This window comes from Artemia sp. Qi Xiang Cuo, chromosome 15, assembly GCF_049724085.1.
Source record: "Artemia sp. Qi Xiang Cuo chromosome 15, ASM4972408v1, whole genome shotgun sequence".
NCBI classification, from domain to species: Eukaryota; Metazoa; Arthropoda; class Branchiopoda; order Anostraca; family Artemiidae; genus Artemia; species Artemia sp. Qi Xiang Cuo.
The window spans coordinates 53,827,140-53,851,015 of record NC_142808.1 but is presented as its reverse complement, the minus strand read 5'-3'; the positions used below and the strand labels follow the sequence as shown (position 1 = coordinate 53,851,015).

Below are 23,876 nucleotides of genomic sequence, written 5' to 3'. Positions count from 1 at the left end.
CTTATGCAAGACTACAATTTGCTGCTAACAAAAAATGAAGACCAGATGCAATTTGCTCTGCAAGTAGTTAGAGCATCGCAAACATTTTCCTGATTCTAACAAGTCAACAATCCTTCAAGGGCTAGCCACAACCACTGACAGCCCAGCATGACTTTGTAGTGTGTAATTTTTTATCAATTACCGAAAGATACGTTTGATATTTGCTATGCCAGTGACGTATTTTAACCAGTCATTATGATTGTTTTAACAAACTAATGATTGGATGAGTTTAGTATTGATTATATCTAATATGTCCTCATTAAATTTTGTTTGGTGAATGAATTTCCTAAGTGCATCCAAAATTACGTTAAACATTGTCCAAGCAGAAGTATAGCGATTGTATGCTAAACTTCACTTGAATTGAGCATACCCTAAATATTGACCAATTTGGAAAATTTTTTGCCCATGTTGTTAACTTTTGATGTAGACAAAAATGGCATGGTGGGAGGTTTATAATTCTGAAGTGAAAAAATAAGGACCACCCTAACCTCCACAATACTGTTCTCTCATGTTGAAATACATCTTATAAATATTTTTAAAAACATTAAGACATTTTGTATAGGAAAAGAGAAAATTATCATTTAAGATCGGTGAAAATAAAACTCCTGGTAGTACTTGTCACCCTTCCCCCCCCCCCGCCGCATCCCCCCAGAATTTCAGCGCAAGACCCATGAAGTTCTGCCTTGTTTTCCCCCCTTCTATGCTGGTTGGCATGTGAATACAATATTTATACTACATAGAAAAAAAGTTGTAGCAATGTGAATGCTAATATTACCCAACCCTCCTGTACCAATAATAACAGTGTAGACCAAAAATATTCCTGGGAATCAAGAGAGATTAAATATCAATTTCTACCTTCCCATTCTTCTCCAAAACTCATTTTATATTTTTATAAGAGTTCAATAAGAGTTAGAAGGTTTGGACATCAAAAATAACTCTTTGGGGCATCTTCTTCTTGCCCCTCCTTCACATCGCTGATGTTTATTTACACATTCCTTAATATAACTCCTAAGAAATATGAGGCAAATCAGTTCAGTCAAATGAAAATTTAAAATAGATATAAGAAACTATTTGTGTAATAAAAAGGGATGCATATCCCTTATCAAGGCTTAGTCTAAGTGAAGAAAGGCGATAGATTAAATTCTATCTTATCTAGCTTGCAACTGTGTCAGAGAACACTAGTTACTACAACTGGGACTACTTGCAACGGCAAATAACTGCAACTTAGACTATTTGCAACTGCAACTACTTATGACCATGACTAAATACTACTAATTTTGACTGCATTACTCAATATCTTTGGTATTCTTTTCCATGGCCTCAAGTTCACACCTTCTTTATTCCCATTATTTTGCTTTCCCTACTTTCTTTACATTGCTTTTATTTTCATATGATCTATCACTCAAATAATGCTTGCACAAAACCCTTCTCTCTATTATACATAAAGCATTTCCACAAATTTTCCTAGCTGCATTTTGAACTCTCTTCCCTAAGACAACACCAGCAACTTCAGCAAATATTTTTCTAAAGTATCCATCTTCTATATTTCCAGATTTTAACCTCTCCAGTTTAGTTTCCAACTGTTCCAAGAATTTTTTTTTCAAATTTTCATTTTGGAGTCAAACAATGTTTAAACTTCATGAAAAAAGGTTAAACTTCCTAAATTTCAGCTTTAAATTAACATCAGACAATACTAGATGGTGATTTTTACTTTTAACATCAATAAAAGCACTCCTATATACCATAGTATTTTGTTTGAATCCAGCTGGTCTTCAGTTTACAATAGCAGAGTCAATAAGGTTAGCCTTCTTACTATCATGTGAAAAGCATGTTGATTTAGGAGCCATTTTATAACAAAAACTTCATTATATAACTACCTTAAATTGCAACTTGGAGCAATCTAAGAATTTCTCCTTGTAGAGCTCCATAATGATGACTTGAAATTTTTTCAAAGTTCTTTGGTGACCAGGTGCAGTTGGATGATCAGTATCATCCCAGTTGAGTTACACTCTCTGAAGGACCACTCAGCATCCAGCCTTTGTTAGAATTAAATAAAAAAAACAAGTTTTTTTAACTGAAAGTAAGGAGTGACATCAAAACCTAAAATGAACAGAAATTATTCCAAATATGAAAGGGGCTGTTCCCTCCTCAACGCCTTGCTCTTTACACTAAAGTTTTTTTTTTTAAATAGAGTTGTAAGAGAGAGTCAAACTCCTTGTCACAAACTGTTTGAAACATCAATGGATTCAGCAGTAACTGTTTTTTTTAGATAGTTTGTTCCAACTGTTGACAATTTCTGAGGAAAAGAATTGAGTGCGGACTCTGGATATGGTCTGCACTCGATTCTTTCAGGTGACAAGTTTCAGGTGATGACCTCTAGTTCTTGAATGAGGACCAACTGTAGGGAATAATGCTGGGAGAGTATTAGCCCTCATTAACATATAAGCAAGAATAGCATCATCTCTATTTCTGATGTAAGGATGTGCAGGGATATTCAGCTTTGATAGTCTAGTCGGTTAAGAAAGCTCCTGCATGCAAGATACCAATTTGGTGGCAAGTCTCTACATCTTCAAGAGCTTTTATGTCTTCTTTTAAAATAAGAGGAGGCTATACAAATTCCAACTTCAACCTTGGGACACACAAGTCCCTTATATAGAAGACTGATGACTTTAGGAGAATGAGTAGAAATAATATGTTTAATCAGTCCCATAGTTGAACTAGCACCAGCAGCAGACTTCTTAGCATGAGTGCTGAATTTTATTTCACTGTCAATAGTAACACCAAGATCTTGCTCATTATTTACAGAGGAGAGTGGGTAGCCTAAGAACAAATAAGAACAACAAGGATTTATTTTGCCAAAGTGAATGATATGGCGCTTGGCGACATTAAATTCAAAAAGCCAGGCCTCAGCCGATTGACCAAGCAGTCCAAGATTATTTTTTAGAAGGACATGATCTACATAGGACAAGGCTGGTCCAAAAAGCTTCAGGTCATCAGCATGGGGAGATGATTTACTGATGATAAAGGAAGGAGTATTGTTGATGAAGATATTAAATATTGTAGGACCCAAAACATTTCCCTGAGGAACTCCACTCAAAATATGTGTAGAGGAAGAAAGAATATGGTTACCAGAATCATCAAATAACTGAACACACTGGGATTGCAAATAAGGAAAATCAAGGATCTAGAGCAGATATTTCTCTCTAAACTTGACTGGACATACTTTAATTGCAAGTCACTTATGACCAACTTTGTCAAAAGCTTTAGAAAAGTCAAGCAGAGTCATGTGTACAGGCACTCCTGTATCAAGTAACTGTGTAATGTGGTCATGATTCAAGGAGATTGGCATCATCAGATCTTTCAGAACAAGAGCCATGTTGTGAGCTGTGCAAGAGATCATTTTCTTCAAGATCTCTAATAACTGCAGAATTAATTATTCTTTCAAGAACCTTAACAACAGCTGATGTCATGCTAATAGGTTAATAATTTCCAGCAAGGTCTTCTCTACCTTTCTTAAATATTGGAATGATAAGGGTAGTTTTTCAATCCAGAGGTAGTCTGGGAAAAATTAATGATAACTTGAAAAGCAGGGAATGAGGTTAGCATAAGACTGTGCAACATTCATGAAGAATACAAGGGTGAATGCTCTCTGGACCAGCAGATTTATTCAATTTGAGGGACAAAAGCTCCTTTTCAAACTATTGTATCAGTAATCAGAATTTGTTCCATCTTATGTGATAGATCATATAAAAAACGTTGGGGAAAAACAATGAGATAAGATAAGATATTTATTTCAAAAAATGGCTATCACAAGCCCCGAAGGGCCGAATTCGCATTTCGGGGTCATATAATAAAAAAAGACATAAATAGCACAACAACTAAAAAACTGGCTAAACTATGCCAAAAACAACAATATCAGTAAAGCAAAGCCATTCATTAGTATAAAAAAAAATGTCAAATGTAAGAAGTTTAAAGAGGCACTAATTAAAACAAAACCAAAAAAAAAAATTGAGATAAAAATAATGTAAAAAAGTTTAAAAGAGAGTATAAAAAAAGGAAAGGGACCGGAATAGCCAAATGGACACCAGCATGGGTATCACCAGTAAAAAAAAAACAAAAAACTAGTGGTTTATTTGATCAGTAATGAAGGGGACAAAGGTTTTTTCATATCTGGAGGTTAAACAACGGATAGGGGACAAGATAGGGATGGGTTCAGATACAGTACGTGGCAGGCGGTGTCTGGATCGGGAGTGTCTTTTGGGGAAAATGTTTTCCGTGCAAGGGTTTATTATTGCATTTTTCGCAAAATGGAGGCACAGCGTTCCTCTCCTGTGCTCAAGAGTTTCCAGCTTGGCCTTTTTTAGAAGGAGTGAATATGGTACCAAAGTTTCTTTAGAAATTATTCTTGGGGCTCTTTTTTGAATAGATTCAATTTTATCTGATTCATCACGGGAGATGCCAGGATGCCATACTGGACAAACATATTCAAGATGCGGGCGGACAGAGGAAGTATAAATCCTTAAAGAATGGGATGGGGGGATGTTAAATTTATTCAAGAGCTTAAGGAGAGACATAGACGCATTAACTCTACCGGCAATATCTTTCAAGTGGATATCCCACTTTCAATTAGAGGAAATTGTAACCCCAAGTAATTTAAAGGAAGACACAGAAATATCTGGGGGTATAGGGTCAAGGAAGGTGGGAATAGATTTCAAGAAATTTATCGTAATTATATTTGATTTAGTGGAATTTACTTTCATATTTAGGTTCTTAGCTTCATCCGAAATGTGGGATAGAATTTCAAGGGGGTCACTTTTAATATTCCTGTGACATACTTTGAGAATCGTCAAGTCATCCACCTATTTCCACCTAAGGGGGAAGTCCTTACCAATATCATTAATCATGACTAGGAATAAAAGTGGTCCCAATAAGGTTCCTTGAAGAATTCCACAATGTATAGGGAGGGGGTTAGAGAAAATATTTTTGTATTTAACAACTTGGGAACTATTTGAAAGAAATGATATAACAATATTTACTTACAGAGGATCAAGTTTAAAGCTAACCAGGAGCGAACAAATTATGGTGGTGCGGTCAACCAGGTCGAAAACTTTTTGGAAATCAACTAAGACAAGGTTCAGCCAGCCATTGGGTTTATCAAGGTTACTTATGATGATGTGTATTAAGTGCACAAGGTAATGGGTGGTGGAAGTTTTCTTTAAGTTACCAAACTGCCGGGTGTCAATACCCAGACAAATTTTATCCTTAAGCTAGTCACAGAGGAAACCTTCATAAAGTTTGGAAAAAACAGAAGTGAGCGTAATGGGGCGAATGTTGGCGAAAGTCAGACTGGCGCATTATTTAGGGACAGGTGTTATAAAACCTTGTTTCCAGCAACTTGGGAATTTACAAAATTTTGTGATGTGGTTGAAAATATTTGATAAAGTCTCAGCAATTTTGTCCGAAAAGGCTTTAATTAAGTCAACTGGGATGTCGAAGGGACAAATACTTGATTTTCTTAGCTTAAGAATTTTATTTATAACATCAGAGGGAGAAATAAAGGGGAAGGAAGTATTGGGAGGAATAGTTGCACTTGAGCCAGTGAAAGGTGGGAGACTTTGCACGATGGAAGCAAGGTACAAGTTCAGATCGTTGGCAGTCTTATTAGGGGGTTCAGGGAGATGAAAATCAATTTCGGAAGAACTTTTTCCGCATATTTCTTTAATTTTTCTATACCATTGCTTGGGCTTGTTAGAATATAGATCTTTGACTTTATTATTACAGTAATTAGAAGCTGCTTTTCTCAATTTTTTCTTTAGGAACCTCCTTAGACTATTAGCCTCAGTAATGCGATCTGCTTTGAAAAAATGGATTTTTTTTCTTATAAGTTTTTTAAAAGACTCAATAACGTAAGACGTATCTGTAGAACACGTTTTAATTTTTTTCCCAGGGAAGTGGAATTCATAATTACTCCTCAATATATTTTGAAGGGACAAAGCATTGTAGTCAACGTCAGTTGTGTGATACACAGAGGACCAATTTTAAGTAGTAATCCAGGAGCAAAAATTGAAAAGTCCTGAGTCAGTGAGTGGTCTATAAGCGGTTCATTAATATAAACCAACTGTTTAACTTTAGCTGGCGGTGATAATAAAAAGCTAAAGTGGTAACTACCCCTAGAGGGGGCAGAATGGACGAGGGTTTGTAAAACATGTAAAGATTAGTGCTAATTAAATCAAGAGTGGTATTGCATTTTATAATAGGGACATTAACAACCTGTTTTAAATTAAAAGCGTTACATGTAGAATCAAGTCTTAAATCGTTTGCGCCACCCATCAGGAAAATTCCTGCATTCGTGTATTTTGATAGTACAAAGTCAGCACTTGTATGTAATTTTCCGATAAAATTTATTTTGTCAGTGGATCTCTGATTAGGGGAGTAATAAAAACAACGAAGGACAATTAAATTAAAAGGACGCGGCAAGACTTTAGGTCGAACACATACCCACATAACTTCATCAAAGGGATTAAGACACGGAATTGGGATTTCACTTGGATATAGATCATTACGGATAAGGAACAGAATTCCGCCACCTTTCTTACCCAGAGGGTGGTTTCCTGGTCTGAGTTTCATAAATTGATAAAAATTGTTAATCTTTAACACGTGCAAATTTTGAGCTTGAACTTCAGTAGTAGCGATTACATCTAATCTATATATTTTAGAAAGGGTGTCTAATTCATTGAGTTTTTCAAAGTTAAGGCTTTTAGCGTTGCTCAACGAAAGTTTGGAGAATCGAAAACGACTTGTGAAGGTACCGTTTTTACACTTTACTTTTTTTATATCACAGATGCGGTCAGGGGTTCTAGCGGAATTCTTGACGGGGGCTAAACTTGGATTGCGAGAACAAGGGACAGGCGGATCAAATCCATCTCTTTCAAATACAATTGCATTTAATTGAGCATGTACTAGCGGAGACTCTAAACAGCGGTAACTATTTGAAGTTTTAGAAACTCTGCATGGAGGTGTTAAAAGAGGATCATTCTGCCTGCTTACTTTTAAACCAGAGTCATACTGGTAGGGTAGCCAGGGGGATAAAGTGCAAGGGAAGGGAGAAAGGTTTCATGGTGACCTGGGAATAAGTCAAGTTGGGAGTGTTCTTTAAAGGGGGGGGTCGGGGGCAAGATGATGCTGAGGGAGGGAAGTACGGTGGGGGGTCTCTGAGAGGGGAGGGGTTGGGTTTGTTTCGGCAAATAACGGGTGGAGTCCAGAACCGGCTGGTAACTTCTTGGACGCACGGAGACGAAAGGAGTCGAAAGGACGTGGATTTTTGGGAGGAATATGAGTGAGAGGGGGTTTGGGGATGGTGCAATTTGAGTGAAGTGGTTTGGGGGGTTGGACTGACTGGGCACGCATAAGGACTTGGGACGGAGGATTGTTTCGAGGTATGGATTCCTGTGGAATAGTGCTCTGTATGAGGAATGCAGGGGGATAATACTGAAAGTCTAATGGAACATAAACAAGAGGAGGGGGGGGTCGTGAATACTTTCGGCGTCGCTCTAAAAAGCGTTGGGTTTTAAACCTGCACTCCAATCCTGGAGATGCTGGAATTGGAGGAAAAAACATGAGAATTGCTGGTTCAAAATTTCAACTTACAGCTCAGGATCAGCAACCCGTTGACTATTGTGCAGGATATCTGTGACTGTGCATTGGCTGCATCATTTTTGAGTGGCATAACACCAAAAAAGATTGACGATTATCCTTAACATCCTCAGCCAGTTTTTCCTCGAACCTTCTCTTCAACTCCTTTATTTGGTTTGTTGTCTGATTATGAAAAGTTTTGAAGACTCCATAATTTTCTGAGGTTTTTTTCCTATAACAATTCCATGCTTGGTGTTTTCTGTTGATTGCTTTACTTATTTTGGTAGTTAGAAACAATAAACGTTTGGCCTGTTTTGCCCAAAAAATTCTAGTGCAACACTTTTCAGCATGCAAAATTTTCACATTAGACCAACCCTCATCAATATCATCAGTATTAAGTTCTTTTCAATTAACATTGGCAAGTCTTTTGGAGACTACTGTGTAGTTGACATATTTTTGCTGCTTAGAAGAAAGTTGTTTCATTGCAAACATAACTAAAAAATAATTGAAATATGGTTGCTACTGCCAACAGGTGTGGTTATTACATTCTTAATAAGAAGGCCTGGATTGCTGAGAATAACAAGATCAAGAGTTTGACCAAGGGTATTATCAGAGAGGGCAGACAAAAAAGGAGAATTTCTAGTACAAAACAAGATCCATCAATCTATTGGATTTGAGGAAGGAATCCCCAAGAAGGACAAGATAATAATCTGCAAAATTGGACATCACACATGATAAAATAGCAGCCGAATTAGATTTGGAGTTCAAAATACAGGTAGCAGTGGGGCTTCTGTATTCAACCCCCACAACAATTGAGTTTTTTTTTATTATGTATTTTTATCCAAGCATACTCAATTCCATCTTTAGTCAGAGAATTAAAATGAATGAGACTAACCTTTAGTCTATCTCTTATATATAAGCACACTCCTCTGTGGCAAAGTGGGGAATTCAGGTTAGAAAAGAGTTGGTAACCATTGATTTTGATTTCATCAGGTGATAAGACTGACAAGGAGTTTTTTGGTGAAACTTTTGGAATTGCTGCAACTACATATCTACTGTTATCATATAAAGGGAAAGTTCAGAAGGTTTGTTAGGAAGACTATCAACAATAAAGCTAAAAAACTTCATTTGTTGTGAGGTAGGAATCTGAGGGGATGCAGGACTAGATTAAGCAAGAACCAAAGAACTGATAATATTGTTGGATACAGCACTATGAAAAAACAAAGAAGAAACAGGAAGTTATTACTGGTTGGCAGCAAGGTTGCCAAGTTATTGCCCAAGAAACAAAAGAAAAGCAAACATCAGACAAGAAATCATTATTATGATCACTAATAGGCAATAGAGTAACAAATTTGGTGGTGCAAGTCCATAATCACTTAAATAGATTGTTATGCTTAAAAAATGCAGCTGTCTGTAACCTTTACTATTATCTTTTCTCCTATGAAATTTAACTTGGCAAGGATACCATTCATTGCTATTTCTACTAACCATGGGCATTAAAATCAACAAATAAAAATAGCCTACCATATTTCTTGCTGGAACCCTGTCTAGTTATTCCTGTAGCTGTGAGTAGGCCTGGAATTTATCTGACTCACTATTATCTTCATTAGTTGTTTCTACAGGGGGATATGCAACTATGACTGGTACACTTTTTATCATAAAATGAGCAATTAGAATCCTATTATTAATACCTTCCAAGTCTTAAAAAGACTTGACAGTTTCTTTTACTCAGATAGTTTTTGCTGCCTGCCTATGCACATCATTCTTCCTGCCTGAGTAAAACAAAAATCTATATCACCTAATTTCACATTTTTAATACTCAGATAAGCTTCTGAAACTCCTAATAAGTCCAGTGTAAAATGTCTGAATTTGTCAGTCAAAATATTGACAGAATAGTCATTTTTAAACATTTCAACTTAAAGTTTTCATATTCTTGAAATCATTGAAATTATTACCTATGGCCTGAGCAAAAGCAATTATCCCAAGGCCAGTACAGGAGACACTCAGCATCATATCCAAGATAATTTCAGGACCCCTGCTAATTATATACAGAATAATTTGTATCAATTTCTAGTTATAAAATTACTCTTTACCTTCAATTGATAAAACTTTTTTTTATTTAATTCCTATAGAAGATTTCATCTCCTATGCTATTAACATTAATTTGGGTGCCTTAAGCAATAATATATGTTAGCAGGCTATTTCAGTATAGTGAGAAGGATATTGATTAGTGAAGATTTAACATCCACAAAATGAGTGAAAAAAAAATATTGGCCAGAGCTCAGCCAAGTTTTAATAAAACAGAAAGGAAGAGTACATTAAAATGACAAATGTTATTTGCAAGAACAATAATGTTGAGGGTAAAGGAGGAATTTAGTTTAGTCATTTGTTCAGTGTGTGGTCAGGAGTTAAGCATGGTTTTGTCCTTTCCCTGTTTTTATGGATTATTTGGATTTATCATAAGGAACATGGCAAAGTCTATGGGGAACTGTGGTATCAAATAGGAAGGAAAAACTCTCCTACATTTAGACTATAAACTTGATTTGAAAGTTCTAGATACAAATGTTGATAAAATGAATTTCAGTAGGCTATTTTTTTAAAGTAGTTTTAAGACTTACAAATGCTAAATTGACTGAAAACTGAGAGACATATCTTGAGGATCAGAATTTTATGCTGAATTCAAGTAGGTCTATAATTGAAGGCTTTAAAGTCTATAATTGAAGGCTTAAGATTGAATGTCTGAGAAAAGTGATTACTAAATTCAGAAAGAACATAAAAAAGGGATCAAGTTGTATGCTCACCTTCTTTGTAGGTCAGTAATACAATCTGCCCAAAGTTTGGTAAAATTCTATTTCAGCTGTTTTTTCTAGGCTATCTTTAAATGGGGTTAGGTTAGGAAAATAAAACTTTCAGAAATAAATCGAGAGCCAAATAATATTCTCTGGGAAGATATTGCCAAGTTTTCATGGCAACTCTTGTATCTTAAATTGCAGCTAAGAGCAATCTAAGTCTTTTAAGTCTTAGAAAACTTGTCTCTTCTATGTCTTAGAAACTTGCCTAGACAGGTCTACACCTATTGAAATTTTGACAAAACAATATTTTACCTTAATTTTCAGTTATTAGTTTCTTTTTCCCTGGTTTTAGTTCATAAAATACAATTCTTGTTATTTGAGTAGAATTTTAAGCCATATCAATGGGTTTTTTGTAAATTTAGAAAATGGATGTTGTGAAGCTGAGAACAGTTTTTTTGTACTTCCTTTAAGCAGAAGATCTGTGTTGCAAAGTTTCATCTTTATAACACAAAGATTGTTTGATTCTTTCCTCAAAGGATTGAAAAGACTTTTTGTCAAAGGTCACTGCCTTCTAGAAGGAGTGAAAGTAGGTACTTCAAAATACTTTCCAAGGACCTACATTAGTCTCTGGACCCATCCCTGACTTTTATTTTCCTAACCTAACCCATTTCCAAGATGGCAAACAGTAGCAAAACTAGAATTTTACCCTCTTTTCTTCAAACTGGTTGAATGGTAAATTTGGAAAATAGGAAATTCATTACATAACCTGTACATGATTCAGGGTAGCCAATATGTTTGACCTTAAGGTCAAACATATAAGGTCTACAGGTTCTTCTACCTTACTAGCTAGAAGATGCAATTTAAGGTATTTAAGGTAGTAAGGAGATGGGGGGTAAATTTGGTAAAATTCTACTTTAGCTACTTTTGACTATCTTGGAAAGGGGTTAGGTTAGGAAAATGAAACACTCAGGGATAGGTCTAAAGGCTAAAGTATTTCCCAGGAATGTATTTTGAAGTACCTACCTCCACTCCTTCTCCCTCTAGAGGGTCCTGACCTTTGATGACCTTTAAAAATATGTGTGTTACAAAAGTGAATCCATGCAAAATAGATCTTCTGCTTAAATGAAATACAAGAAAAGTGTTTTCAACTTCACAACTTTGCTCTATCCCAACTTATTAGGTTTTAAAGATCTGCAAATACATTTCCTAAATTCTTAAAATAAAACGTTAATATGGCTTAAAATTCTACTCAAATAACTGAAATTGCATATTCAGAGCTAAAGCCAGAAAAAAACAACTGATAACCAATAATTAAGGTAAAATGTTGTTTTGTCAAAATTTCAATGGGTATAGACCTTTCATGTAGGCAAATTTCAGGACCCTCTAGAGGGAGAAGGAGTGTAGGTAGGTACTTCAAAATACCTTCCTGGTACATACTTTGGTCAATATCTACCAAATCATATTATTGAGTTAGGACTAAAGTGAACACACCATTCAATGCCTTTTTGGTCAATATATACCAAATCATATCATTGAGTTAGGACTGAAGTGAATACACCATTTGATACCTTTTTTTTATGCTGATTATAAATATAATAATCATTTCTATTGGAAATGAATTTCAGCCCCCCCCCTATAGATGTCCATTAAGGGTTATGTTAGGTATAGTCTCTATAGGAGGGGGGGCTGAAATTTATTTCCGATATAAATGCTTATTAAGTTTGTAATCAGCCTAAAAAAGGCATCGAATAGTGTATTAACTTTATTTGAAACTCAATAATATGATTTGGTATATATTGACCGCCTTTTTTAATGCTGATTACGAATAGCCTATAATAAGCATTTCTATCGGAAATGAATTTCAGCCCCCCCCCTATATATGCCCATTCAGGGTTAGGTTAGGTATGGCCTATATAGGGGGGGGGCTGAAATTCATTTCTGATAGAAATGCTTATTATATTTATATTTGTAATCAGCATAAAAAAAGGCATCAAATGGTGTATTCACTTTATTCCTAACTCAATAATATGATTTGGTAGATATTGACCCATACTTTAGCCTGTAGACCCACCCCTGAAAGTTTCATTTTCCTAACCTAACCCCTTTCCAAAATGGCCAAAAGTAGCTAAAGTAGAATGGTAAATATTTACCAAATCATATTAGGCCTATTGAGTTACAACTAAAGTGAATATACCATTCAATGCCTTTTTTTTATCCTCTTTACAAATATCATAATCATTTTTGTTGGAAATGAATTTTAGCCCACACCCCTATATATACCAATTCAGGGTAGGCCTATATATTTGCACATTAGTGGAGTGGGGGGAAAGTTTCAACTTACCTCTCATATACATCAGAAACAAAATCACCCCACCCCCCTAATGTACAAATATATACCCTGAATTGGTATATAAAGGAGTGGGGGCTAAAATTCATTTCTGACAAAAATGATTATTAGCCTATATTTGTAAAGAGCATAAAAAAGGGCATCTAGTGGTAGCCTAAATTCACTTTGGTTCTAACTCAATAATATGATTTGGTTAATATTTACCAGTAGAATTTTACTAAAATTTGTAGTCTAAATGAATGTTATATTAATATTCAGGATAGCCTACCCTACTCATTCTAAAAATATATCTAACCTATCACTGAATTTGGTTACCTTACCTTTATTGACTTAGGCTAGCATGCACTGTCAAAAGCAGAAGTAACCGGGGCTATTTTTTTTCATAAACCAAGCAATAAATAACTTTAATTGAATTATAACTTGAGATTTTAACAATTTGAGTAATGTGCTCAGTTCTTTTCAGCAGGGTTGCGACCAGACCAAAAAATTTCGTAACGTCCAACTCTTACAAACGTAACCTTTTTTGTAACATTTGATAGGAAAGTCTCTTTTCAAGGCAGGGTGCCTTAATTTCGCTATCAAGAGCGGTACTTAAAGGGGGGAGGGGACATTTTATGCCTGTATAATTTGGAAAATATATTTTTACGTAAACTCATTAAAAAACCTCCCTCCAACTTTTGAAAGGTGCCTAAAAAGTATACAATAGTAAAAATTCCTGCTTCGTTACCTTCAGGAAATTCCTATTTATTCATCTTTAAGTCCTGCTTCCCTTTTAAAGGCACCACAGCAAGAACGGCGCCCCACCCGAGGCGGGGTTTTCACCCCAGACAAATCTGTTGGGTATGGGGGGGGTGTTGTTTTTTTATTACATTTTTTTGTGTTTTAAAAAAATATTTTATTAGAAATAAGTCAAAAATAAAATTCAAATCAATAAACACAGGACACCTTAGAGTTTGGAAGAAAAGAAGAAAACCAACTAGATTTTTTATTTAATTTATTTATTGTTAAATTTCAAAAAAAACGATCTTAATAAATCCAGCTTCTTAAAAAGACCCAAAAAACAATTTTAATCGCTCCCTTTCCGTTTAATATTTTAGATTTGATCGGTCTCAGTCTCACCTCCTCCTGTTTTAAATTTGCATCGCTCTAACGTAAGGATCGAAGCAATTCTGAGTTACAGAGTTTTTTTTTTGTTTTTATTTTATCGGACAAAAACTATTTCAATCGTTGTCTTTAGCTCCTACACGAAACAACAGTTATTTTGCATAATATGCATTTTTCCGTTTGTAATTTGAATCGTGTCTCCCAACCAAAAGAAAGTAAGAAATAAAAGAAGAGTTTACACGATTCAGCCCCAAGAATGTTACCCTAAAGCTGTTTTGATGGGTCTCACAAGTCCAGGCACGTATAAAAAATTTTTAGGGGAGGAGGTCAAACAATAAAAAAAAAATTAAACTCATTTTCAAAATGAACCAAAAAGTAGAGAATTATTTTTTTTTTATCAAGAATATATAAATATAAGCGAACATGAGGGGCACAAAAAGTGTTGGGTTTTACATAACATAAACACCAAATCTATTTAGGTTTTAAATTTAAAAACGGAAAAAGTCGATGAATTGAGGAAAACAAATAAAAAAGATCAAATTATGCAAAAACGAATCGATTTTTTGCCACGAATTTCACTTATATTTAATATTTTCAAATTTTTAATTTTCAAATTAAAAAAAAATATAATGTCTCATCCAAGATTACAACCTAAGTTAATACAGCCTTGGGATGTGCTCTTACCGTTGTGCTATACTGATAAAAGTGGGAAGTAACTCAAACTCAAAACGAACAGAAATTAACATAAGTTGGGCCGAAGCCCCTATGCCTTTCCAAGGCCAGAACAAAATTTGAACTTTAGTGAAAAAATATAAATGTTTTTACTTTTATAACTTTAAAAAATCAAATAATATTAACATTTTGATTACTAAATATAAGTATATGTAAATTAAACTGACAATGCACATTCATTTGTATTTTTTCAGTAAAGTGCGAATTTTGTCCTGACCTTGGGAAGGCATAAGGGTTTTGCGCCCAACTTATGTTAACTTCTGCTCGTTTTGAGTTTGACTCGGTTATGTATTGTAATTTCTGTTCGTTTTGGGTTTAATATATTTATCGATGCTGATTTGTGGTAGTTTCACGTTTGGTAGATTGTTTTATTAAATTTTTGCTCTTTTTTTGTTTAATGGAGTTCTTTACTTTTCTTTGAAAAAATTATTTTGTAAAAAAGTTTGTTTAATTAATTTCTTCTCGTTTTACAATGACTTGGTGTTTTCAGGGAAAAATAAAATGGTACTTAAATTCTTATTGTTTTTTAAAACTTTATACTTTGGCCTGCTATTTGCATGCTGGAGAAAAATTTTCAGCAATTTTTTACAACATACAGCCTTTTAAAAATCTGGACACAAATAGTAGTGTTTAACTTAGTTTCATACCTCCTCTAGTTGACCTGAATTGGAAAACTTGATACCATTCGCAAAAAAATCTGTTTACTTTCTTTGATAGCTTGGATACACTTACGCTATTTTGATTTGGAAAAATTTTAAGAGCAGAAGTAGCCCTGAAAGTTTGAACCTAATACCCTCAGTCGTTCTTGGGATACTGCTGAGATGCCTTATCGGGAATTAGCATTATCACAGCGCATTTTGATTTAATCTTAAGGCAACATTTAGTTTTTAAACATAATGGGCAAATAGGAGGGTGGAAGTGGCAGGGGGACTAGTTGCCCTCCAATCACTTTCGACTATCAAAAAGGGCATCAGCCCTTTCTATTTTCAATCAAATAAGCCCTTTTCGAAGTTCCCACGACAACTCCTTCGATACAAAATGCCCTGGTCTAAACAACAACAACAAAAAATAATACATTATGCCCACATCGATCTTTTGGGTTTTATTTATTTATCGATGCTGATTTGTGGTAGTTTCACGCTTGGTAGATTATTTTATTTTATTTTTGCTCTTTTTTTGTTTAATTTTTTTTTATACTCAATACTTTTTCAATATGTATATATATTAAATTTGAGTAAATATGACTAATAAAAATCAAAAAGAGGATTAGTGGCTATAGTAGACAACTATTAAGTTGGCTACTAGTTTTTCACTTGCTTGCACTATTTACAAGTAATAATTGACTAATCTTAACGAGTAAAAGAAACTGGCGAAACCCCTAAAAAAAACGTACCTAGATCTCTACCTCTTGGATGGTATGGAAAAGGTTTTTTTTTTAATACACAATATATGTGAATTTTATAAATATAAACCACGGGCTCTAAAGGAAGCTTAGTGGACCATACTAAATATTTATAAAAAAATATTCATTCATTAAATTTGGCTTAGTAAGAACTTGTTTTATTTAGTTTTCATTAAAAACAATTTTTGAAATTTTTAATAATTGTTTTTCATGAAAATTAAACAGAGGATTAGTGGCTATTGGCGATACCTCTATAAAAAAAAGGCGCATTGACCTCTACCTCCTGGGAGGTGCGGAAAAAAGGTCGTGTGACAAAATGATGCTCTTTGACATTTTTCTAGGTTGAAGAAACATTGTCAAAAAAAAGAAGGCTGATAAAGAGAACAAGGAGGTTTTCTAAAAAAGAGAAGCGAATCGGGAAGAGCTGGAACCAATCAGGAATCAAGTCGCAGTATACTTCATCCTTTTAAAGACATAGGAAGAAACGGAAGACGACGGCGACGGCAATGTTCTTCTGTTCCAAAGACACAATCGCGATGAAATTTCCTTCGTCGCCGCACTTGCCAGCATGTTATTGTCTACAATTACCCAGCCCAGTCTTGATGCAACCTATTGCCCAAAATACTTAATAACTTCAATTCAAAATTTTACGGACTCAGTCGAGGCCTTCGGCCTCGACCTCGTCTATTCCTACGACTAGTGTTACCGCAAAAAGACTATTTTTGGTGTTAGGCCTGATAGTGACTATGATAGTGACTTAGAAAAGAAATGGCCTCAGTCCACACAGAGTGGATAAGTTGATTTTCATTCACGATAACTTTAGCCACATCCCGCAGTTATAATATACTTCTGAAGTTTGCCTGAAGTAGTTTCTTTTTGACACACTAATATTCAGAGATAAATTATTAATTTTGTGATACGGTATTCGAAGTTTTGTATACAGCAATTTTTGAGGAATAAAAATAATACTAATTTTGATTATTAATTTTGTTAGAAAAACAAAGCTCTTAGATATTTCAACTATTCTGCAAGGATTCTGAAATTCCACAGCCATTTCGTTTTTACCTGATTTCTACTTCTCTTGATGAATAATGAAGAAGACCAGCGTCCAGCCAGTGACTCGCAAAGTTTCTACCTCATGAATAGGTAGAATATCTTGTAAATACAAATTGGATTTGAGGAAGACTAAAATCTATTCTATAAATCATATACAACAACTTTCTGTATAAACCTTATATGCCCCCAGGGCAAAACTTACAACCCTTGCACTGAGGGCTCTGAGGGGTTTATCATCCTAAAAGACCTAATTTCCAGAACTTTCAACTACGTTGAACAAAATTGATATCTCAAAATTTTTATTCGATGTGTTTGGGAAAATGGTGGGCGTGAGAGGGGTGTTAGTCACTATCCAATCCCTTTCCACTATTAAAAAAGGCACTAGCCTTTTCAATAGTGTTTTAAATATGTTTTAAAAACATATTTTCTATCTGGAAATCAATTACACTGAACAAAATGGCTATCTCATAATTTTGATTGGATGTGTTTGGGGGAATTATGGGAGTGGGGGGCTTGTTGACCTCCAATCACTTTCAACTATTAGAAAGGGCATTAGAACTCTCAATTTCCAATCGAATGAGCCCCTTTTGAAGTTTCTACGACAACCCCTTCCATATGAAGTGCTCTGCTCTAAAGGAAAAAAAAATAATACATAGTATATTGTACCAACATTGTTCTTATATGCCCTCAGGGCATAACTTAAAATTCTTGCCCCGAGGATTTTGGGGGAGTGTCCTCCTCAAAAACATATTTTCTATCTGGAAATCAACTACGCTGAACAAAATGGCTATCTCAAAATTTTTATTGGATGTGTTTGGGGAAATGATGGGTGTGGGGGGGGCTAGTTGCCCTCCAATCACTTTGACTATTAAAAAGGGCACTAGCCCTTGGAATTTCCAATCGAATGAGCATTTTTTGAAGTTTTTACGACAACGCCTTCTATACAACCCTTATATGCCCCAAGAGCTTAACTTACAACCCTTGTCCTGAGGGCTGTGGGGGAGTATACTCCTCAAAACATATTTTTTATCTCGAAACCAACTACACTGAACAAAATGGCTATCTCAAAATTTTGATTAGATGTGTTCTGGAAAATGATGGACGTGGGGGTCGGGGCCAGTTGCCCTCCAATCACTTTCGACTATTGAAAAGGGCACTAGAACTCTCAATTTCCAATCGAATGAGCCCCTTTTGAAGTTTTTACGACGACCACTTCCATATGAAGTGCCCAGCTCTAAAGAAAAAAAATAATAAATAGTAAATTGTGCCAACATCGTTCTTACATGCCCTCAGGGCATAACTTAAAACCCTTGCTCCGAGGGTTGTGGGGGAGTGTCCTTCTCAAAAACATAATTTATATCTGGAAATCAACTACGCTGAACAAAATGGCTATCTCAAAATTTTGATTGGATGTGTTTGGGGAAATGATGGGCGTGGGGGGGGGGGGGGCTAGTTGCCCTCCAATAACTTTAGACTATTAAAAAGGCCACTAGCTCTTTGAATTTCCAATCGAATGAGCCTTTTTTGAAGTTTTTACGACAACGCCTTCTATAAAAACCTTGTATGCCCCGAGGGCATAATTTAAAACCCTTGGCCTGAGGGTAGTGGGGGAGTGTCCTTCTCAAAATCATATTTTCTATCTGGAAATCAACTACGCTGAACAGAATGGCTATCTCAAAATTTTGATTGGATGTGCTTGGTGGAATATTGGGTGTGGGGGGGGGGGGCTAGTTTCCCCTCAATCACTTTTGACTATTAAAAAGCAAACTAGCCCTTTGAATTTCCAATCGAATGAGCCTTTTTTGAAGTTTCTACGACAACGCCTTATATAAAAACCTTATATGCCCCCAGGGCATAACTTAAAACCCTTGCAGAGAGGGTTGTGGGGGAGTGTCCTCCTCAAAAACACATTTTTTATGTGGAAATCAACTACGCTGAACAAAATGGCTATCTCGAAATTTTGAGTGGATGTGTTTGGAGGAATGATGGGCGTTAGGGGAGGGGGCTAGTTACCCTTCAATCACTTTCGACTATTAAAAAGGGCACTAGCCACCACAATTTCCAATCGAATGAGCCCTTTTCGAAGTTTCAACGACAATTCCTTCGATACGAAATGTCTGTCGGAGAAAAAAAACACATTGTGGCCACATCGTCCTTTACTCAGGCAGCGGTAGCGCGCTGTCTATGATTAAAAGTAAAAATCACAGTCTTGTATTGTCCAGTGTTAATTTAAAACTGAAATTTAGGAAGGGTAACTACTTTCCAGGAAGTTCCGACATTGGTTGACTTCAAGATGAAGATTTGAAAGAAACTTTCCAGGAACATCTGAATTCTAAACTGGAAAGTTTAAAATGTGACAATATAGAAGACAGAATAACTTAAGGAAAATATTTTCTCGAGTTGTTGATGGTGTCTTAGGGAAGAAAGTTAACAATGCAGCTAGAAAAAATAGTGGAAATGCTTTATGTATAATAGAGAGAAGACGAATTTTGTACAAGTACTATTTGAGTGACAGTTCATACGAAAATAAAAGGAATTTAAAGAAAGTAGAGAAAGCAATAAAATGTGAATCAAGAAGATTTGAAATGGAAACGATGGAAAAAATTGCCAATGATCTTGAGGATGCAGTCACAATTAGCACTATTTATTCATGGTGACAGGTAGTTGCAGTTGAAAAATACTCTAAGTTGCCGTTATATGCTGTTGCATTTAGTCCCCGTTGTAGTTATAAGTATTCTCTGTCACAGTTGCAATCAATAACAAGTACTTGCAGTTGCAATTAGTCACAGTCAAAAGTAGTGGCAGTGACAGGAGCCAGTGTTTCCCCCTGGATAATTCCCCCACATACTAAATTCAGAATCCAAAGAGAAAATACAAAATACATAACTAAAAGAGCACCTTTCAATGCCCAAATTGTTCATGAGCCTTCACGTAAAAATATATACGGGTCTGAGGGGAGGGGACACATTCACAGCAGCTAGTGGTGGCAGTTACGGACTTGAACCACTCCCGGGATACTGGTAGTAAAAAAAATGCTTTTTCCAGAGATGCGAGTTAATTTAGCCTACTGTAGGCATATAAGAAATTGTGCAATAAAAGAAGACTGAATTAGTTAAAATATTACAAATTAATATCTGGATGGTTGTAGCCTAGCTACAATGAAATAAATCTTACAAATTACAATATCACACGACTAATTACCTTGTGAAAACAATCAGCTAAGTGAGATGGAAGAGGTTTTCACAAGAATACCAGAAGTAAAATTGACCATTCAAGAAAGTACTTTGATGTTACTTGAAAGAATTGTTGTTTGCTGACCTTAGAAATAATGTTGGTCAGAGATAATACATATACGGAATGAAGAAATCTGTAAGAATGGACTAAGAAAATGGATTAAAAACAACAGAGAGAATCAAAGTAGGCTAAGTAGCAGAAACTGTGTTGAATCAAGTTCCAGCAGGGGTCACACAAAAGTAATAAAGTAGATCTTACACACAAATGCGCTATTTCTTAACCCAAAAAGAGGATGATGATAGAAAAGAAAGAGAGAAAGAAAAATAGCCAGGAAACAAAAAGAAAAAACAATAGAAAAAATTTGATGGAAATGATTGCAGAGAGAAATTCCCAGCCGCAGCAACAATTATTTACAATAAATCTAATGCACACAAAAAATATCCAACTGATGCGAGAAAATAAGAAAGATTAAAAATTAAATGCTAAGACAGAAAAACATGCAAATTCGTTGATAAGGGGGGAAGGTGGACAAGCCCAAAAATCAATATAATAGCCTAAGCTATCTGGTCTAAAAAACAGAATACATGATATTCAAGTTCGAAATGCTAATAATCGGGTATAATGTGATTCCTCAGAGCTTTTTTTTTTTCAAAAATGGTCACAATAGAGATGAAAAAGTAACCCATTAAAGAACAAATTGGGCTATATAGCCAATAGCAAAGGGGATATTGATGTAAAAATGTGGGAAATTCATCATAACCTGAATAAATTGCAAAGATAGCAAAGTATGACTTTTGCAGTAACGAAGTATTAAATTTCTTAATATATTAATATATTAGCTAGATTTTGAACAATTGTACCCTTGACTCAACAAGGACCATAAAATGCAAATACAAATAGCGGACTGCCGTTTCAAACTCGAGGAGACAACGACAAGTATATTACGCGATTTGAATCACATGACCAAAAACAGGGTTTTTTAATAGAGAAAGTGGAAACCAATCTTTGAACAAAGAACTATTATTAGGATGACATCAAACTGGTGGCTGACCAATGACATGAAAGAATAACAAAATAGAGGAAAAACAAAGTAGTTGTTGAGGAGCGGAAACAGGGTAGCCCTTTTTTGGAAACCCAATAAGGATTAAGTGTTAACTTTGTGATAAAGATAATCTACCACTGTTTGTCTGAAATTCTCCTTGGGGATAAAAGTTTGAAGATAAAGGTTAAAATAAGAAAGAAAACCTTTAAAAGGCTTTCTGTCATTTGGAAATAATTTTAATACGTATATAAGAAAAATTGATGATTTGAGACTTATAGTTTCATTAATATTCCCATCTAGTCGAGACTTGAGCCATTTGGACAAAAGAGCATTTTTTTAGGTTATAATAAGCCAAATTAAATTTCTTCCCAGAAATTTAATCTTCGAATAACTGAGGGTTTAAAGAAGGAAGGAAACCTCAACCAAGAAAGGAAAGCAAAGAAAAGAAAAGAATTTCTAAACCTTTATGTCCAGATATTTTCAATCAAGTTTCCCTGCTAAAATTAACGCTTAATAAAGGTCAAAGGAATACACAATCCTATCAAGAAATAATAAAAGAATCTCTTGGTTTAGGTTAATGAAAATTAGCTCAAAAATAGCTTGAACTAAAGGATTTTTATAACCCAGAACTCAAGCCTTGACTTAGCTGTTCAAGTGTAACCCTTTTAAGTTGAAACATTTGTTAGCTTAGGATTAACTTAATCTTTTTCTTTTCGGTATGCATCAGTGGATTTGAGCAAGTAGATCATTTGACCTTAGAAGAGGTTTGGAAATAGCCAAAATATATAGAATTAGAATATTTTTCATTTTATGTTATTTTATAAATAAAATCAGTTGTCAATGAATTCTGAGAACCAATTCTTATCCGACGCCTCAGTTTATATCACGCAACCAAATTTATTAGCCCTGCTAAGTAGGGGCAACCTTACATTGATTAGTTTGCAAAATAAAACAAAATAGAAGGACAATTAAATGGAAAACTGGCCAAAATGGTAATTGACTCTGGTAGTGAGCAAACTTTTGTGCAAACTGACCTAATTAATAAGACATGAATAAACCATAGGGATATGGTTACAACAGTCTGTTATTATAAAGATAAGCACCAACGCCTGTCAGCATGGGTTAGAATACAAATTGCAAAGAAGGATGGCAAAGTCCAGAGCAAAATGATAAAAGTAGCCAACAATGATAAAAGTAGTTCCTACTCTTGCAGTAGATTCATTTTGCTCACGCTTTCATCTAGGATGCTTAAATCATCCGATAATCTAAGTCCAGGAAAAATTTTCCTCCCCATTTGAATCTGTGTTCACTCATTGCCTTTCCTGTGCTCCTTAAGACTAAGTCCATCAAAATGATCCATATAAAAATGGATAGAACACAACCCTGCATAATTCCTGATTTAATTCAGAAACAGTTGCTAACCTCATTTCTTACCTTAGCCGCTGCAGTGTTATTCTTGTACATAGCTTTAATCACTTTAATGTATTTGTTTGGTATACCATACAAGGTTAAGACCTTTGATACAGCAAAGTGACTTTTTTCAGTGACTTGTTTTTAACTTCAAAGCCACCGTAGTAAAAACTCATTTACCCCACCATCAGCACATGGAGCCTTAACATTTTTTCAATCCTTCACACAAACAAATCTTCCTTCACATGAATGGTATCACAAACTTTTTAATTTTCCTCTATATCTTTTCCTTTAAATCTATCTCGGTTTAGCACATTTTCAAAATGTTCTGCCCATCTGTTTAATCTTCTTTCCATCTCGTTCCTATTTTTAACTAGGACATGTCTGGATTGACGACTCCTCCATTTATTAACATGCCAGTACAATATTTTACGATTATTCCATCTAGCTGTATCTTCCGGATTCTCGGCAATTTTATCCATGGCCTCCACTTCATACCTCCTTAGTTCATATTTTAATGCTTTCCCCGCTTTCTTTACAGTCCTCTTATATTTATATGATCTGTGACCGAGGTAATTCTTTTACAATCCTCTTCTCCTCTTATAAACACTAGGATTTTTACCTAATATTCATAGATGGGGTCCAAACTTCCATAACTGAGACACCACCAGCAACTTCACAAATTGTTGTCCCAAAGGTATTCCATCTATCTTTTGCATTGTGAAATTTCAAACTCTCCAGTTTAGTATTCAACTGTTCCTGGAACGTTTCTCTCATATTCTCATCCTTAAGTCTACCAACATCATAACTTCTCGGGAGGTAGTTACTTGTCCGAAGTTTTAGCCTCAAATTAAATCCAAACACTACTAGATGGGGATTTTTACTTTTAACATCAATAACAACACTCTTATAGACCCTAGTACCTTGTATTGATCCTGCCAGTCTTTGGTTTACAATAATATAATTAGTAAGGTTTGCTGTCTTGCCTTCACATGAATACCACGTTAACTTATGGCCCATTTTATGACCAGACGCTGTATTGATTATAACCAGATTGTTATACCTACAAAATTGCAGCAGTCTGTA

At 35.1% G+C, this 23,876-nt stretch overlaps 1 pseudogene; it reads right to left on the bottom strand.

Annotated features, from left to right (window-relative positions):
* Positions 1-2,608: 2,608 nt before the first annotated feature.
* LOC148943855 (uncharacterized) lies at positions 2,609-23,567 on the bottom strand (annotated as a pseudogene).
* Between the last annotated feature and the right edge of the window lie 309 nt (positions 23,568-23,876).